Source organism: Oncorhynchus tshawytscha, linkage group LG02 (assembly GCF_018296145.1).
Source record: "Oncorhynchus tshawytscha isolate Ot180627B linkage group LG02, Otsh_v2.0, whole genome shotgun sequence".
NCBI classification, from domain to species: domain Eukaryota; kingdom Metazoa; phylum Chordata; class Actinopteri; order Salmoniformes; family Salmonidae; genus Oncorhynchus; species Oncorhynchus tshawytscha.
In genome coordinates this window covers 46,231,949-46,244,262 of record NC_056430.1, presented here as the reverse complement: position 1 = coordinate 46,244,262, position 12,314 = coordinate 46,231,949, and the positions used below count along the sequence as shown (strand labels likewise).

Below are 12,314 nucleotides of genomic sequence, written 5' to 3'. Positions count from 1 at the left end.
CAGTATGTTCATGTTATATTTATTTCTTAATGACCATTTTACATTTTCACTGTAATTGCGTACACATTGATGTCAGACATGCACCTAACACAGTGCTCTATTGCTTGTGACTGGGATGAATGCAAGAGTAGACTTCAGGAGCAGGACTGATATAAGGGTATGTATGTGACAGGCCTGTGTGGTTTATATGATTATGATGGTCAACATCCTTCTTGACAGTGTCATAAAGTATATTTTCTTAGTCCAGGTGACACAAGATGGTTATAATGCGTCATGACAGTTTCATAAAGTATATTTTCCGTTTAAAAACGTGACTGTAAAGAATTCATTACAACAACAAATGATTTAAGACAAACTTTCAAATGAAAGGAAACTTCTTGGCAGGAAAAAAAATCTTTTGAAAACATGTGGGTTTTCACACTCTTATGGTGTCATAACATAATGCAATATATGTGTCAACAGGTGTAAATTTATGGGTCATGACAGTGTAAAGACCATGTTATGACAAATTATGTCAGCTGTTATGACATATTATGACATGGTTATGACCGGGTCATAATGTGTTATGATACAGGGTGTCAAGTTAAGTGTTACTCTAAAGGGTTTTCACATTAAATTTATCTTTGGTGAGTCATGTTCAATAATGCAGATAAGCAATAATGCAGGTAACACCCTGTTGTGTGTGTGTGTGTGTGTGTCTGTATGTGCATGTGTGCATCTGTTTGTAGGTATGGATACGTGACATCATACATTTACTGGTTTTTCTTTGCCCTCCTCACAGTAGAACTGACCACAATACAGAGAATCTGGATGCAAAGGCAAAATTATCAATGTCCTTGACTACCTGTAGTCCATAACACCAATTGTTGGTTTCCCAGACACAGATTAAGCCTACCACTGGTGTAAAATATGTAAATTGTCCATTGAACATGCTTTTTAGTCCAGGAGTAGTGTCACGCCCTGACTTAGAGCTTTTTATGTCTCTATTTTGGTTTGGTCAGGATGTGATTTGGGTGGGCATTCTATCTTCTTTTTTTTTGTATTTCTTTGTTTTGGCCGGGTATGGTTCTCAATCAGGGACAGCTGTCTATCGTTGTCTCTGATTGGGAACCATACTTAGGTAGCTTTTCCCCACAGGGTTTTTGTGTGTGGTTAATTTCTGTTTAGTACCTTTCAGGACTGTTTCAGTTATTCCCTTTGTTATAGTGTTCAGTTTTAATAATAAAAGCATGAACACTTACCACGCTGCGCTTTGGTCCGATGATTCCTCTTCTTCAGACGGCAAATACTGTTACAACTAGGCATAAACTGTCTCTGGGAAACTGACCAGAAGAGGTTCTGTTAAGATGACAAGCCGTTATATGGACTGAAATAGATATTTTGGAAAAATAGCACCTTGAACTTCACCAATGGCCTGAAAAAGGTGACATAGATAACAGTACATCATTTTTGCATTATCTTGAATATGTCACGTTCGTCGTAAAGATGAGACCAAGGCGCAGCGTGAGTAGAATTCCACATATTTTAATCAACTGAAACTCACCTAACAAACCGAACCGTGAAGCTACTGATATGCACTCAGGCAACTCAATGTAGACAAGATCCCACAACACAAACAAGGAAAATGGCTACCTAAATATGATCCCCAATCAGAGACAATGATAAACAGCTGTCTCTGATTGGGAACCATAACAGGCCAACATAGGCATACAACTCCCCTAGGCATACAACTCCCCTAGGCATACAACAACTCCCCTAGGCATACAACTCCCCTAGGCATACAACAACTCCCCTAGGCATACAACAACTCCCCAAGGCATACAACAACTAGTGTACCCACCCTAGTCACACCCTGACCTAACCAAAATATATAGAAAAACAGAGATATCTAAGGTCAGGGCGTGACAGAATAATCTAAATCCAATAATGTCAAATACTAACAAAGACGAGGGAATTCTTCTGCTTTTATTCGGATTACTTTTGTGTTTTACAAAAGACAACATTTCGAACAGAGCAAAAAAGCATAGGTGTCACATTTACTCCATCTCTCCTGCGCTCGATGTTGCCAGTTGTCTCATCATTACACACACCTGACGCCATCGTTACAAGCTCCTGCGCCTCATGACGCACACCTAAACTCCATCACCTTCCTGATTGCCTCCCCTATATCTCTCACTCCCCTTGGTTCTTCCTCAGGTGTTGTTGATTCTTTCCCTGTGTTATATGTCTGCACGCTACTCTTGTTTTGGTCTACGGTTCAAGTATCAAATTAACTCCCTGTACTTGCTTCCTGACTCCTAGCCTACCGGGTACAATAGAAGTTTGTATTATCTGTACCTCAAGGGTCTTATAGAAGAGGGATTTATATAGGAGGTGAGGGGAGAGACACTCCTTTTTTTCAACAAAGAAAGCCATCCTCTGTAGCCTGATCCACTATCCTGACCGCTGGGTTCAGGTGTGTGTTGAAACAGAATGTACATATGTACAGTATGATCTTAATTTTCTAACACAGTAACAAATATTATGGATAGGCAAGTAACAGAAGCCAGGTGTCCATGAGTGCTACGGTAGATCAGGGAAGTTTCTAGCATTTTGGATACCCTAAGCTAGATTTGATCACCTCGCTGGCAAAATATTTTAGTGGCCCCGCTCATGGCAGGGGGAGAGAAACATTTGGAGCTTTAAAGCTAATGTCCTTCAATTCTACTCATTCTGACATGAGGTGGAGAGAACTTTGGGGTTATTAAACTAATTTCACATCAGCTGATATCTCAAAGTGCTGTACAGTAACCCAGCCTAAAACCCCAAACAGCAAGCAATGCAGGTGTAGAAGCACGGTGGCTAGGAAAAACTCCCTAGAAAGGCCAAAACCTAGGAAGAAACCTAGAGAGAAACCAGGCTATGAGGGGTGGCCAGTCCTCTTCTGGCTGTGCCGGGTGGAGATTATAACAGAACATGGCCAAGATGTTAAAATGTTTATAAATTACCAGCATGGTCAAATAATAATAATCACAGTGGTTGTCGAGGGTGCAACAGGTCAGCACATCAGGAGTAAATGTCAGCTGGCTTTTCATAGCCGATCATTAAGAGTATCTCTACCGCTCCTGCTGTCTCTAGAGAGTTGAAAACAGCAGGCCTGGGATAGGTAGCACGTCAGGTGAACAGGTCAGGGTTCCATAGCCGCAGGCAGAACAGTTGAAACTGGAGCAGCAGCACGGCCAGGTGGACTGGGGAAAGCAAGGAGTCATCATGCCAGGTAGTCCTGAGGCATGGTCCAAGGGCTCAGGTTCTCCGAGAGAGAGAAGGAATGAGAGAAAGAGATAATTAGAGAGAGCATACTTAAATTCACACAGGACACCGTATAAGACAGGAAAAGCACTCCAGATATAACAAACTGACCCTAGCCCCCGACACATAAACTACTGCAGCATAAATACTGGAGGCTGAGACAGGAGGGGTCAGGAGACACTGTGGCCCCATCCGATGATACTTACAGACAGGGCCAAACAGGAATTGTATGTCACTTATGACTTGAAACGGCAGAGCAGTAGATATATTAGATACTTATTTACAGTAACATGATGTGTTTTATTTTTAGTTTTTTTTATTTCACCTTTATTTAACCAGGTAGGCTAGTTGAGAACAAGTTCTCATTTGCAACTGCGACCTGGCCAAGATAAAGCATAGCAGTGTGAACAGACAACACAGAGTTACACATGGAGTAAACAATTAACAAGTCAATAACACAGTAGAAAAAAAGGGGAGTCTATATACATTGTGTGCAAAAGGCATGAGGAGGTAGGCGAATAATTACAATTTTGCAGATTAACACTGGAGTGATAAATGATCAGATGGTCATGTACAGGTATAGATATTGGTGTGCAAAAGAGCAGAAAAGTAAATAAATAAAAACAGTATGGGGATGAGGTAGGTAAAAATGGGTGGGCTATTTACCGATAGACTATGTACAGTGTAGTATCTGGGATCTACATCTGTTTATATTAGTTACTGTGCTGTTACTAAGCAGTAATGCATTACGGCAGTGTTACGTTACTACACCTAATAGGAAATGCACATGCGCACTGGAATGCCGGGAACTGTAGAGCACGAGGGGTTTTGACTAAACGAAAACTAACTGTACTCCCGTCTCCTGCCTGGTCATTTCTCCACAACACAAATATTACAGTGGCGACGAGGATGGGATTAAACTACATAAACGGACATTGCTTGAAGGGAAGAATGTTGCGTGAGTAATGAAACTCAAAATAATTATGTAATTCGTCAGTTATATTTATTTTCTTTCGCCAGTAAAAGGCTAACCACTGCTAGCACTGCTAGTACAGTATTCAGGAGCTGCCAAGTAGCAAGACTATTGGAGTCCAGAATAGCGACACTGCCCTCTGGTGGTTAAATAAAAGAAACTGTCTCATTGAACCCATTGAAATTAGGCGATCTCAGTGGAGAAATATTGGCAAGAAGAAAGAAAAAAAGAAGAAGGAACGTAACACGGTGTGTACATTAATACAAATGAGTGCAGTAAATGAAATAATTGCAGAAACTTCTGAAGTGAAGAAGTAGATGAATATTCAGAAAATTAAGGAATATAAGGAAACTGAACAATTAACTGTGAAAATGGCAACCATTGGTCGAGTACCAGAGTTTGAGGCTACAAAAGAGGATTTTGATTCCTATTTGGAGCGTTTTGAGCGTTGGCTGGCTGCAAATGAAATCAAAGATGGAAAGAAAGCAGACGTATTTCTCAGTGTTTTGGGTCCAACTGAGTATGGATTGCTGAAAGGTCTCATTGAACCAATGAAAGCAGTGGAGTTGAACTATGCAGAACTGACTGAAACTCTTTCAAGGTATTTCAAGCCTAAGCCAATTCTCATTGCAGAACGTTTCAGATTTGACCAACGTCACCAGAGTCAAGGGGAAACCGTGGCTGACTACATCCTTGCTTTGAAAAGGCTGGCAAGTACATGTGAGTTTGCACGATTTCTTGATGATGCTCTCCGAGACAAGTTTGTATGTGGTCTCACAGGTGAAGCATATCACAGAAGGCTCCTGTCAGAGAAGGACCTGACCTTTAAGAAAGCCTGTGATAGAGCACTTGGACTCCAGCTTGCCCACAGGGATACTATTGAGCTATCGGGACATGCAGAACGTCAGAAAGGTGTTCACAAGGTCAGTGATGCACGTGGTGGAAAAAGCTCACAAAGGTCACACTTTTTTCAGTCCCGTCCTCAAGGTTACACAAGAACAAAGCAGCCCACATCTCAAAGGTCTAAGCCAAGTTGCTACAGATGTGGGGGAGATAATCATCAGCACAGTGAATGTCGATTCCATAATGAAAAGTGCCACAATTGTGGAAAGGTTGGACATTTACAGAGAGTGTGTAAAGCCTGGAAACGCACAGCAAGAGCGCACAAAGTGTCAGACGCAGCACAAGAAGAGGAAGGTACAACTGAAACAGTAGTGGAACTGTTCACAGTGTACACAGCTCAACAACTAAAAGATGGAATCTATCTCAACATGGAGTTAGCGGGAAAACAGGTTAAAATGCAGCTGGACACCGGAGCGTCTGTATCTCTGGTTCCAGAGAGACTCTACAAAGAAAAACTGAAAGAGTGTCCTCTTCAGCCCGCGTCCATCCGCCTTTCTTCATACACTGGTGACACTATTCCTGTGTTAGGGCAGATCCAGGTACCAGTCCGGTATGAGGGGAAGGAGTGGACGCTACCGCTTGTCATTGTTAAAGGAGAAAAATCAGCCTTGTTAGGCAGAAACTGGCTACAAAAGATCAAGTTGAACTGGGGAGAAATCTTCAGTCTGAGAAATGACAAACCAGTGAGTCAGGCTACACTCACTAACATGCTGGAGAAGCACAAAGAACTTTTCAAAGATGGCTACGGTGAAATACAAGACTTCACAGCAAAAGTCAGAGTGCAAGAAGGAACCAAGCCTATCTTTCACAAACCACGTCCAGTTCCCTATGCTCTTAAGGAAGCAGTAGAGAAGGAACTGGACCGCCTACAGAAGAATAACATAATCACGAAAGTAGCGAGGAGCGACTGGGCCGCTCCGATTGTTGTAGTCCCAAAGAAAGACAAGACCGTCAGAATGTGCGGTGACTACAAGGTCACAGTAAATCGCTGCATACTACCAGAGGAATATCCACTACCAAACGCTGAAGATCTGTTTGCCACTCTAGCTGGTGGGAAGGTTTTCAGTAAGCTGGACCTGGCATTCGCTTATCAGCAACTGAAGCTGGATCCGGAGTCAGAACAGTATCTGACCATCAATACACACAAGGGGCTATTCAGATTCAATCGCTTGGCCTATGGAATCTCGACAGCTCCAGCGATATTCCAACAAACAATGGATCAGATCTTGGACGGTATAGACCATGTTGTGTGCTTCATGGACGACATCCTCGTGTCAGCACCAACCATTGGAGAGCACCTTGTAGTGCTTGACAAAGTGATGTCAAGACTGGAGAAATATGTAGTGAGAATGAAACGCAGCAAGTGTGAGTTCCTCCAGGACTCAGTGGAGTATCTCGGATACAAGATTGATGCACAAGGCCTGCACCCAACCAACAGCAAGGTGGAAGCAATCGTAAACGCTCCAGCACCCACAAATATCTCAGAGCTGAGGTCATTTTTGGGGCTCCTGAACTATTACGGAAAGTTTGTGGCAAACTTGTCCACATTGTTGCATCCGCTTCACCAACTGCTGCAGGCCGATACAAAGTGGAATTGGTCCCCACAATGCGAAGAAGCATTCAAGACTTGCAAACAGCGTCTGCTAAAGAGCAAGTGGCTTGCCCACTATAACACAGAGATGAAGCTGAGACTCGCGTGTGATGCATCTCCATACGGAGTAGGAGCCGTCATCTCACATGTTCTACCGTCAGGTGAAGAACACCCTATTGCATTTGCATCACGGACTCTGTCACCAAGTGAGAAAAATTACGCTCAAATTGAGAAGGAAGCCCTGAGCATAATATTCGGAGTGAAGAAGTTTCACAAATACCTCTACGGAAGGAAGTTCCAACTGCTGACAGATCACAAGCCTCTGTTGGCCATCCTTGGACCAAAATCAGCTATGCCAACCCTTGCTGCACTTCGAATGCAACGTTGGGCTCTGATATTGTTAGCCTATGACTACGAGATTGAGTACAGACGATCCAGTGATCACGCAAATGCCGATGCACTATCAAGACTACCATGCAATAGTGACTCCGACAGTGAAGACGATAGAGCAGTCTTCCAGATCTCTCTCATTGATGAACTGTCCATATCTGCTTCTGACATAGCAGAGGAAACAAGGAAAGACCCAGTGCTTTCCAAAGTCTTGGACTTAACATTAGGCGGTTGGCCAACCTTCGTAAATGACGATAACCTTCGTCCATTCATCGACAAGAAAGACCAGTTGTCCACTGATCAAGGGTGTGTTCTGTGGGGATCAAGGGTGGTGGTACCTCACAAATTCCAGAGTAGACTGCTATCTGACCTGCATGAGGGACATCCAGGGATCACTCGAATGAAAGCACTCGCTCGCAGTTATCTGTGGTGGCCTGGACTGGATCAGGACATTCAACAGCATGTAGGCCACTGCTCACCTTGTGAAGCTGTTCGCAACAAGCCTGCTGCTGCACCTCTTCATCCATGGTCCTGGGCTGCTACACCTTGGGAACGCATCCATGTGGATTACGCCGAAATTGACAAGCAACATTTCCTTGTTGTCGTCGATGTCCATTCCAAGTGGATGGAAGTGTTCCCTACTCAACTGACCACAGCTGAGAAGACCATCAATCTTCTCAGACACCTGTTTGCATCCTTTGGACTAGTCAAGGAGCTAGATTTTGAAATGTTTCTCAAGAACAACGGAGTAAGGCACATCCTGTCACCACCTTACCATCCGGCATCAAACGGAGCAGCGGAGAGATCCGTGCAAACCTTTAAGAAGGCCTGGACTAGACTCCAGGTTCAGTCTGTGCCCATCCACCAAAGGCTTCCCCGGTTCCTGTTTACTTACCGTAACACCCCACACACAGTAACGGAATGTACACCAGCTGAACTGTTTCTGAAATGCCAACCACGTACCCGCCTGACATTGTTGAAACCAGACTTGTCAAGCACTGTGGCAAAGCACCAGCTACAGCAGAAGAAAGCTCATGACAGACACTCAAAGACTGTCAGAGAATTCAAAGAGGAAGAGAGGGTGATGGTACGTGATTTCAGACACCCCAAGCGCCTGTGGAACTCAGGTGTGATCTTGCAACGCAGAGGACCTTTGACTTACCAAGTCCAAATTGGTCATCGCCAGGTCAACGTTCATGTGGATCATCTGCTACGGTCCAACGCCCCAGCAGAGACATGCCGAGAGAACAAGAACAATAATGACCCCCAGGACTATTCTCCTGACTGTGGACGTACGGGAGAGACAGAGCCTGACCTTCCACCCGAACCTGGCCCACCACAGGAAGCCCAGGAGGAGCGGAGATATCCTATTCGACAGCGAAGGGCACCTCAAAAGCTTGACCTGTGAGTTGAGCTGGTTAAGGAGGTAACGGACAGTAAAACAAACACTTTAATATGTCCTAGATAAAAGGAAAGAAAAAGGACATTACCTGGGTTAGTTATTAGGACACAAACTCCATCTTCGGGGCAGAATAATCCCCTGGATTTGTGCTGGGCTCTGAAAAGTCTGCTTCAACCCAGTAGTTGAAAAATGTTTAAGAATGCATTGTTCAGATATTGCATTAGTAGTTACCTAACATATTTACCTTGTTCTCTGGGAGTTAAACACTATGGGGGAGGAGTGTAGTATCTGGGATCTACATCTGTTTATATTAGTTACTGTGCTGTTACTAAGCAGTAATGCATTACGGCAGTGTTACGTTACTACACCTAATAGGAAATGCACATGCGCACTGGAATGACGGGAACTGTAGAGCTCGAGGGGTTTTTGACTAAACGAAAACTAACGGTACTCCCGTCTCCTGCCTGGTCATTTCTCCACAACACAAATATTACATACAGCTGCAGCGATCGGTTAGCTGCTCAGATAGCAGATGTTTGAAGTTGGTGAGGGAGATAAAAGTCTCCAACTTCAGCGATTTTTGCAATTCGTTCCAGTCACAGGCAGCAGAGAACTGTGATAAATAAAGGACATCCTGAAAGAAACAGTATTTCTGTGAGACAGACAGAAAGCCAGTTTCAGTGTGCCTGCAGAAGACTGTACAACACATCCGGCTGGGCTGAGGTTGCTGGTCTGTCGAGGATTGAGCTGTATATGTGGTACGTATCAGACTAGAGAAAATAAATAGACAGTTTAACTTCCATCCTTTGAATCTACAGTACTGTAAATGTAATGTATTCTAAAAGGATGTAACATCAATCTGAAACTGAGAGTATTTCACAATCACCAAACACAGATAGATGTCAACAGTCTTTAGAACCTTGTTTGATGCTTCTACTGTGAAGTGGGGGCGAATGAGAGTGGATTGAGTAAGGTCTCTCCCAGAGTGCCACGAGCTGACCATGCGCGCTCATGTGAGAGTTAGCTTGAGTTCCATTGCATTTCTGAAGACAAAGGAATTATCCGGTTGGAACATTATTGAAGATTTATGTTAAAAACATCCTAAAGATTGATTCTATACTTCGTTTGACATGTTTCTACGGACTGGAATATAACTTCTTATTTTTGACTTTTTGTCTGTACTTTCCGCTGGACTTGCATGAGTTTAGATTGTGTACTGAACGTGCGAACAACAAGGAGGAATTTGGACATAAATGATGGACATTATCGAACAAAACAAACTTTTATTGTGGAACTGGGATTCCTGGGAGTGCATTCTGATAAAGATCATCAAAGGCAAGTGAATATTTCTAATGCTATTTCTGACTTCTGTTGACTCCAACATGGCGGATATGTCTTTGGGTTGATTTGTCGTCTGAGCGCCGTACTCAGATTATTGCATTGTTTGCTTTTTCCATAAGGTTTTTTGGAAATCTGACACATTGGTTGCATTAAGGAGAAGTGGATCTAAAATTCCATGTATAACACTTGTATTTTCATCAACATTTATGATGACTATTTCTGTAAAATGATGTGGCTCTCTGCAAAATCACTGGATGTTTTGGAACTACTGAACATAACTCGCCAAAGTAAACTCAGATTTTTGGGTATAAAAATGAACTTTACCGATCAAAACATACATATATTGTGTAACATGAAGTCCTATGAGTGTCATCTGATGAAGATCATCAAAGGTTAGTGATTAATTTGATCTCTATTTCTGCTTTCTGTGACTCCTCTCTTTGGCTGGAAAAATGGCTGTGTTTTTCTGTGACTTTGCTCTGACCTGTTTTTCTGTGACTTTGCTCTGACCTAACATAATCGTTTGGTTTACTTTCGTCGTAAAGCCTTTTTGAAATCGGACACTCTGGCTGAATTTACAACAAGTGTATCTTTAAAATGATGTAAAATACATGTATGTTTGAGGAATTTTAACTATGGGATTTCTGTTGTTTTGAATTTGGCACCCTGCAGTTTCACTGGCTGTTGACGAGGTGAGACGCTACCGTCCCACATACCCTAGAGAGGATAACACAGAGTCCAAAGAAGGGCCGGATGTATACATGGATATATACAGAATGATGCCGTCTGTGTAGAGGTGGATCAGGGAATCATCTGCAACAAGAGCGAAATCGTTGAAATATACAGAAAAAGAGCCGACCCAAGAATTGAACCCTGTGGTACGCCCATAGAGAATGCCAGAGGTCCGGACAACAGGCCCTCCGATTTGACACACTGAACTCTGTCTAAGAAGTAGTTGGTAAACAAGGCGGGGCAGTGATTTGAGAAACCAAGGCTGTTGAGTCTGTCGATAAGAATACAGTGATTGACAGAGTCAAAACCATTGGCCAGGTCAATGAAGACGGCTGCACAGTACTGTCTTTTATCGATGGCGGTTATGATAGCGTTTAGTATCTTGAGCGTGGCTGAGGTGCACCAGTGACTAGCTCGGAAACCGGATTGCACAGCGGAGAAGGTACAGTGGGATTCTAAATGGTCAGTGATCTGTTTATTATCTTTGCTTTCGAAGACTTTATAAAGGCAGGGCAGGATGGATATAGGTTTATAACAGTTTGGGTGTAGAGTCTCACCCCCTTTCAAGAGGGGGATGACCGCGGCAGCCTTCCAATCTTTAGGGATCTCGGACGATACGAAAGAGAGGTTGAACAGACTGGTAATATGGGTTGCACCAATGGCGTCGGATAATTTTAGAAAGAGAGGGTCCAGATTGTCTAGCCCAGCTGATTTGTAGGGGATCAGGTTTCGCGGCCCTTTCAGAACATCTGCTTTCTGTATTTGGGTGAAGGAGAAGCTGGGGAGGCTTGGGCAAGTAGCTGCGGGGGGTGCGGAGCTGTTGGCCGGGGTTGGGGTAGCATAGAGGAAAGCAAGCCATCGAGAAATGCTTATTGAAATTCTCGATTATCGTGGATTTATCGTTGGTGACAGTGTTACCTAGTCTCAGTGCAGTGGGCAGCTGGGAGGAGGTGCTCTTGTTCTCCATTGACTTTACAGTGTCCCAAAACTTTTTGGAGTTTCTGTTTGAAAAAGCTAGCCTTTGCTTTCCTGACTGACTGCATGTATTGATGCCTGACTTCCCTGAAAAGTTTCATATCGCGGGGACTATTCAATTCTAGTGCAGTCTGCCAGAGGATGTTTTTGTGCTGGTCGAGGGCAGTCAGGTCTGGAGTGAACCAAGGGCTATATATGTTCTTAGTTCTACATTTTTTGAAAGGGGAATGCTTATTTAAGGAAATCACTTTTAAAGAAAGACCAGGCATCCTCGATTAGAAAGGCCTGCTGGCAGAAGTGTTTTAGGGAGCGTTTGACAGTGGCCGTTTGACCGCGTACCCATAGTGGATGCAGGCAATGAGACAGTGATCGCTGAGATCCTGATTGAAAACAGCAGAGGTGTATTTGGAGGGCAAGTTGGTCAGGATAATATCTATGAGGGTGCCCATGTTTACAGATTTAGGGTTGTACCTGGTGGGTTCCTTGATAATTTGTGTGAGATTGAGGGCATCTAGCTTAGATTGTATGACTGCCGGGGCATATCCCAGTTTAAGTCACTAACAGAACAGACTCTGAAGATAGATGGGGGGAAATCAATTCACATAAGGTGTCCAGGGCACAGCTGTGAGCTGAGGGGGGTCTATAACAGGCTGTAACAGTGAGAGACTTATTTTTTTTATTTTTTAAATAAGAAGCTCGAACTGTTTGGGCATAGACAT

The 12,314-nt window shown here is 43.5% G+C and overlaps 1 protein-coding gene across 11 annotated transcripts in view; it reads left to right on the top strand.

Moving 5' to 3' along the window:
* The window catches only part of LOC112244872 (nuclear pore complex protein DDB_G0274915), a 710,200-nt gene that overhangs the window by 31,291 nt on the left and 666,595 nt on the right, over positions 1 to 12,314 (top strand). The window lies entirely within an intron of this gene.